Here is an 8,353-nt window from a genome sequence, read left to right as displayed (position 1 = left end):
GAGCCCGGGTCATAAATGAAAAAAAAAATTTTTTGAACCACCCTAATGTACCTGCTGTTGCTAAAAAAGTATTAAACTGCCCTTCTGTATGTATTTTATCTAGTCTTTTTTTAAATTTTAACAAATTTTCATAAGTTGATTCGCCATATTTTACTATATTATTAGACAATTGCTTAGTAATATTATCTAATATGGATAAACAATTACGTTTTACTAAACTGGTATTTTCTGTTGAACTATTTGTTTTTGCATCACTAACATAATCAATATAATTTATTGGGTCTTGGCGATTGTCATGTGATATAAGTGACTGTGTATGAATTACTTCTGCAGGTAATAAGCCTTCATAAAATGTCTTATTTGGTACTTTTTCACCTAATGCCAGTTTTGCTATTAAGTATTTGTCTTCTATGGTTACAGGTGGAAAGTTTACTCCAATTTTATTAAAATATTTATAAACTATACCTTGATGTTTACAAAATTTCCCATGTATTCCAATTTTACATGAACAAATACCAATAGTAGGTTCAACACAATACATGAGCTGTTTGTTTTCTTCACTTGGGACATAATACTCTTCATTTTCAAAATGTATTTCGTCTTTTGAAGCATAGTCACTAAGTTTAATAATTTTTTCAAAATATTTTCGTGCTGTGGGGTTTCTATCATTTGAAAATTCTTGAAACTTCCGTCTATAATAATCTTCTAATTTGGTGCAGCAAAAATCGACAATTGAAACAACATTATAAGCTTTAACTCTACATAGTACATTTTCTTTAAAAATTCTTACAGAAACTTCACTAAAATTGTTAGTGTGATGGCCTCTATTTGTGTGATCTCTCCATGCTAAACACCAGCGTTCTTTATAATTCCAATGTTCTACAGTAACATATCTGCACCATTTACTATACATACTTCCAATTTCTAAAGTAACTTCAAATGCAGTGTAAGCTTCTTCAACTGTTTCAGCATATAGCATTTTTCTAAATGATTGCATCATAAGCTGACGATCCTCTTTTTTTATATTATTTTTACCATCCCAAAGCCACCTCCAAACAGCTTGCAACACATGTAATATGCAAAGAAGAGATTTTGAGTTTGGCCAAACTGCTTTCAAAGCATTAATTTCTGCATCTGAATTGTCTGATAAAAATATAGTAGGAAAACCTTTCCCACCAAATGCATTCTGTACATTATTTTTAATCAATAGAAATCCAGCTTTATATGATTCTTCACTTTGACCTTGTGTTATAAGAACACCTAATGGTGCAGCACCAGCTGCACAGGGTGTTAATAAAAAAGTAATACAATGATTTTCTGGGTCACAAGAACTATTAGAATCAACAAAAACTATATCTTTGGCAAGTGGTAAATTATGGGCTCTCATCATAATTGGTGTAAGTATGAGTACTGCAAAAGGATCATCTTGAATAAAAATAAATACCCCATATTCATTATATATTTCTTTTTTTTCTTTGAGTTTCTAAATAAACAATATATTAAAAATGAATTTAGTAAATAGAAATTTTTTAATACATTTTAATTTATATAAACTACATTTTATTAATACAAGTAAACTTTTAAATATTTATAACTAAACCTATTAACTTGGAACCTTTTTGTAAAAATTGACAATTATACTTTTGAATTTTTTTTTTTAACTTTTCTCATTTTTGTCATAGGAGTACCTACTACATTTTTACATTACATAAGGAATATTATACCTCAAATGTTTAACCTCATTAAAAAAGTGAGTTGGCTCTTTCAACCCAACATACACATTTTTAATATATTGTAGTTAAATAGAATTGCTAAAACAAAAATGTAATGTGAATTTAATTGTTATGATTATTCAACATTTTAAAAATATTCTATTTTTAGTAGATGAATGATAATAACATACCATGATAACGCCTTGACCTGTGCGAGGGCCTAAATGCGTAGCTCTCCATTTGTCATGCCAGTTTTGTACAGTTCTATAGGTAGGATTTAATCTAGCATTAGCAAAATCTTCAGCTGTACAATTCGTCATAGTCATCACACTTTCATGATAACTGTAAATTATGAAATTATATTTTATATATTCTATCTGTCAGAAAAAAATCATTTCAAATTTAAGTTTAATTGAATTATATTAATAAATATAAATAATCAATCAACATTTTAAATGTATAATGTTAAAAAAAAGTGGGTAAGTGGATGTATAGTAGGTTACAAAAGGGTCACTGTAATGGATGATATTATATTTGAATTCAATGATATAATATCACATTGTATAAAAAAAACAATTCTGAGCTGAGATGTTTTGTCAGTCTAGGATATAATATATAATATATATTATATCCTAACGAATAATATAATAATAATATTATTATTATTATATTATTCGTTTCTATGGTGATAAACAAATTGTTAGAAAAAAGTAGTGTAATTTGGTGTTTTTTTCCTGTGGTGTTTAAAAACGATTGAGAATATAGAAAAAAAGACCTCTCTAAAGTACCATCTTAATTCAATTTTCTAAAAGATAAGAACCTATAATATGTTGAAATCAAAACATTCCATCTGGTAGATATTTTAAAATATAAATAATATTATATAGGTTATAAATATTCTAACCTAGAGGTGTTAAAATAAGCTTAATACCTTATCATGTTATAGCATGTTAACAACATATTTCCATTTTCACATTTAATATACATATACAATATATAAATTTATGTTCTCAAATTAAATTTAATTAAGAAGTAACATAATTTGTATGTATGATACTTACCGAATGGCTTCTGTCATTGTCATTCCATCATTCATATAATCCTCAAAAGTTTGTCTTAAACCATCTGTTGCTTTCAAACATCTAAGGGCTTCTGCTGTGTTAATGCTATGATTATGTTCATTCCAAATTGTAATAACACCGAGCAATTTATTCTGTAAATTATGCAATCATACATGGAACACAATTGTGGTGTAACATATTAATAGAAAACAATCTCTAACAACAAATTATATTATAAAGGGTATCATAATTATTTTTAGTTCGAAAGAATTAGTCTTAAAACTACAAAAGAACTAAAATATTATCTTTAAGATAATGAAATATGAAATATACACATGTTTGTATCCAAAAATTAAAAAAAATGTATAAAACAATAAGTCAAAAATAAGAATAGGTACCTACCTAGTTCAAAAAAGTTATAAAGCTATAGTTGCAAAATAATTATTTTAAAAAAACAACCATAATTTTAGTATTTATACATTTATTACAGACTTGTATTAATGTCATACTAAAACAATTCATCACTATTTTAGATTTATATAATTGTCACAAACAATCAGATGTTACGTGGTACCCAATAAAAACAGGTACCTATCGTAATGATGTTGTTGGATCGGGATAAATTTGATTAAATAATTATTTCAAACACTTGTAAACACTTTAATAAATACAATTACAGAAAGAGACATAGATACAAAAATATAAATTATAAATTTACGCGTTAACAATATCGAAGACGAAACTCAGAAGGGCTTGTTCTGATAGCTGGACACGTCTGCCGTTGGTGTTGAAACGGAGCCTTTATATACTCTGTTGATTCAGTTTTAATTGTGTTGTTTTCGACACGTGGCTGTCCTTGGTCTTGGTCTTCATATCCAAGTGATGTTTCATCACGTGGTTGCCCTTGGCCTTGATTGTCTTATTCGAATGATGATGTTGTTGTGGTTGTTTGAAATTCGCGCGTGGCGCCCATTAAGGTTGTGCAATAGTACGTTTTTCCTTATACGACTCAGGAATATGCGTACTATTATTTCTCAATAATATATGCATATTACACCTCGCCGCTAAAGAAACAATTTTGGGGTGAAACGACAAAAATGTTATGTTGTTTCTTACAATTCAATTTTCGGGATGCAATTTACAAAATTAGTATTTACTAAATTTTACAAGGTTTAAGTTTCCACCCTTACAACTGGTTTACAATGGGTTGGAAATATTTTACAATAATATATTTTTTTGAATTATACATCATAAATCCTTGTTAACCACAACCCATACTATGAACTACAACTATACTGTTATTTAATGGTTATTATTATTATTATTATTATTTTTTTTTTCTCTTTTTTCTTTCCTTGTTTTTTTTCTACCCCTAGCCCTAATTGGTTTCCCACTACAATAAGAATAAATTGTACTGGGTTTGACCGTTTTCATTATATAGTTAAAAATGCATTTGGTTAGTATTACATCCGTAACTGGATCATGACAATCTACAACCCCCTCATGTATTTGGCCACATATCAATGTGTGACACTCTAATAAATTTAGAGTCCCACCATTTTTTTTAATATAATGCCCAATGGGTATTTTTGATATTACTTGTTTATCTCGACCCATGTCTTGTAATACAAGGTCATAATTATTATTATTTGGGTGATGTACGGTTGTTATGTCCAGATATTTTTTTACGTGTTTTGTTCCCAATTTTTCTAATAAAACCTTATCGGTGTTACCATTCCAGAACACCACACATGGAGCTTTACCATCCGCGTGCAAGTACTTATGTATTCGAGAATGCGTTAGAGTTGACGTGTTGTGGTCGACAGAGAAGCTGACCGACTCACTGATTTGGGAGTATATACGTGTTGTCAACTCTGGGCGTTTCTTTTTTATCGTAAATACTTTGTACGCGAAATTGTGCACTCGATTGTGGTGGCGTTCTTCCTGGTATCTGCTTGGCTTCCCTGCTTTGGGTAAGATGATGGGGTTTCCTATCAATCTTACTGGTTGGTATTTGTTGAGGGTGTTGGCCATTGCCCCTGTTACTAGAACCCAATCTCCTCGTGGCAACGGGGAAAATTCTAGGTCCATGACTACGAACTTTATTTTAGAGCTAAAAATAAATGTATTAGTTTAAATTTTATGTTTGATTAAATAATTATATGATTAATAAATGTATAGTAAATCGTAATGGCGTAAAAGTGGATTACCGTGGCGATGGTGGTACTACAGATTGTGGTATTACGTTAGTTGGTAGTAAAGTTGACATTGGGATAGGTGGCACGTAATATGGTGGATTAAATAGCCCATTTGAATATCTCCTATTTGATTTTCTCATACATAGTAATATAAAGATGATGACTAGTGCTATCGTTGTTATACCTATTATTATATACATGGCATAGTTATTATGTTGGATTCTCACATAATTGTTTTCTTTATCTAGTTCCGCGTCAGCCATTGCTTCTACTTCTTCCAGGGATTTCGTTACTTTATGTAAGTCGGTTAGTTTAATATTATTATGGATGCCCATATGTATGGTATCTTTTAGAAGTGTATTAGTGTTATTCGGGAAATTCGTAAATAATACTGACATATCAGTTTTTGGTATGAAGTTTTCGTACGTTTTAGTGGACAGTTCTTCTTCTGGTGTTAATATAGCATTGTCCGTATGAATTTGGCATGTTTTATCACTTATCTGAATTATTCCTTCTCCCCTTATGCTTTCTATTTGTGGATTTGAAAAATTGCTACAAGTAATCGTTAACCGATCATTGTAAACGGTATAAAGCCACTCATTCTTGAATTTTAATTTGTGATATATACTTCGTTTAGATTTAAACATTCGATGACTACATTTATGATCTTTTTCTAAATCAGATTTGGGTGGTTCAGTGAAAAGATATATTTCACAGGGTGCGGTAAGGTCATTCTTTAGAACTGGTTGGTCTGTTGAACATATTCGGTATATATCTGTTTGTGTGCATTCATTCATTTGTTCATTTGAAAATGTTGTGTACTCTCTTCTATCCTTAGTGATTGCTGCGTATGGTGTCGCTGAATCGATAACCATGAGAGTGTCTAGCCCATCTGTCCTTGTGGGTAATGGTATGATACTGAAAGTTGTAAATTCTGTATCAGTTACTAACGGTATTTTTGTAATGAATACAATTCTGTTATTTCCATAGAATACTGTCATTTTAGTAATTTTTTGTAATTCGTACACTTCTGATGGTTTTGTGCCCATGGGTATTTCTAGTTTCCTTGAGGTGAATTTGTTTTTTATGCTCGTTAAAGCTTTAGCAATATCTTGTATTGTCATTAAGCTTGAGTGAATAACACCACTTCTGGCTGCTAGTACTATTTGATTTAATGTAGATGTTTCGTATGCATATAGATTGATTAAAAGTGTATATATATTTTGTAACTCGGTTGATTGTAGTACTTGCATTATAGTTTCAGTTGTATTTCCTAATTTTTTTAGGTTATTAACGAAATTTGCTTCTGTTTCTTTTAAATCTGCATATAATATTTGCGATTGATTAATCGTTTTTTCTATTTGTTGAATGGTTGCTTTGAGAACTGTTGTTTGTTGTTTCGTTATGTGTAGCACATTTGTTCCGGATTTTTCTGTGCGCATGATTGCGTCCGAAGTTTTTGTACTGCATTCATCATCACAAACTCCAAATAAATAATGCATCCCTGTTCCCATAAAGTTCATAAGACCGCGTTTGCGTCGGTTGAGAATTTCGTCTTCTTCCTGGTTAGATTTACCCAAGGATGAATACATTTTGTCTCTTTGGTCAGTTATTTCATCATATAGATGTAAGAGGATGTTTTGATATTTTTCACAAAGACTAGATTTAATTGCTTTACAAGCATTTACTAAATTGTTGATTCTTTCTCCCAATGTTTCATGTTTTTTATTATATTCTTCTAATGATAAATATGTTATCATTTTATAATGCCCCCCTACTAACCTCGTTGGACCATAGCTTTCATAGAAAAATGATGCTCCCTTATGCGTATGTTCTGTTATTGTAAAGTATGTTCCACCTTCTGTTTGTTCTGTCTGTACCATCACCAATGTCGCCAGTAATCTATTTATAATGCAAGTTAAAATTAATACTTAATGATTTACCCACTTATGTTTATTTGTCCATTAAGATGTGTATGTATAGAAGTTGATTCCGTATCTTCATGAAGAAATCCCTTTTTGTTTTTTGGTTGTTTATTAAATTTATTTATTTATTTATTTATTTATATATTTATTTATTTTTTTTTTTTTTTTTTTTTTTTTTTTTTTTTTTTTTTTTTTTTTTTTAACACTTATACTAGAGAAATAACCATAGCGTATGTTTTGATTAGTTTTAAAATGGTGGGGGTGCTGTAGGTTGGTAAGCCACTGGTGTATTTATAGATCGTGAGCGTCTTTTATTTATTATACATTTTAATATGTAATATATGATTGAAAATAATATGATGATAAGTGTAGTAATTTCTATTGTTTCTAGTATTGAATGCGAATTTTGAAATGTAAAATGTATAGTTGAGTTACTGATATGATATTTTTGGTTGTCTGCTTCGTCCGCTTGAGCGATTGAAATGACGAACGTTATAAATCTGAATAAATTGCAAATGTATGTGACTAAAAATTTTGGATTATGAAAATTTATATATTTTAATGACATCTATTGTGTCATTTTCGATCATGATGTCAATGCCCATTGCTATTGACATACATGGTTTATTAAAATTGTCGTGAGTTTTTAATATTTTGTTTACAATTTTATACAGCCCAGGCATTTCTTCTGTAGTAAATGGTCTATTTAAACTATAATTTGCCGTACGCATATGGTGATCTAAACACGCCATTCTTGGTGTGTTTTCGTTATTATATTGCGTGTCGTGTGTATGATTGAACATACACCGATATAGTGATATCAAAAATTTTTGTTCTTTAATGGACAAGGACATTATGTGGTTTTGTAAATATATAATGAAAATAAATGTTATATTATAAATGTAGAATTAATTAATGAATTAATTTAATTAATGAGCGATTTTATTGAATTGACTAATATTCGATAGATTCCTTTTAAATTGAATAATTATCTGAAAAGTAATTATAAGTAAAAATAATATGAATACTTATTAGTGATATTTATTCAATATATAAAAGAAAAAATCCTCCTTTGTATAATACATAAACAATTCTGGGTCCTCTATCATTTCAGCTATAATAGGTATTCCTGAACATATGTATTCCTCGTCATGGTCTAATATATCTTTTACCGCTCGTTTTAAACAATTTCTAATTTGTATTAGTTCGTTAATTTGATATTTATCTGGAATAGTTTCGTTTACGTCTGTCAAATGTTTTTCTAATTTGAAAAATGTTTGCTTTTCCTTTCTTATGTCTTCTAATATACTGTCTACTAATTTCCCAAAATATATCTTATCTCTATTCATTTTATTAATTTATATTTATAATGTTTATAATAATTTGTATTTTATTATCTGTAAAAATTGTTTTTTTCTTTTTTTAATTATTGTGATATATTTTTACGTTATTTTTAT

At 29.2% G+C, this 8,353-nt stretch overlaps 1 pseudogene; it reads right to left on the bottom strand.

Moving 5' to 3' along the window:
• Window positions 1-51: 51 nt before the first annotated feature.
• LOC112680824 lies at window positions 52-6,592 on the bottom strand (annotated as a pseudogene).
• Between the last annotated feature and the right edge of the window lie 1,761 nt (window positions 6,593-8,353).

Source organism: Sipha flava, unplaced genomic scaffold (genome assembly GCF_003268045.1).
Source record: "Sipha flava isolate LNK unplaced genomic scaffold, YSA_version1 18153_pilon_pilon, whole genome shotgun sequence".
In the NCBI taxonomy this organism is placed as follows: Eukaryota; Metazoa; Arthropoda; class Insecta; order Hemiptera; family Aphididae; genus Sipha; species Sipha flava.
Note: the sequence above shows the minus strand (reverse complement) of the source record. Positions and strands in the feature narration are given on the sequence as shown.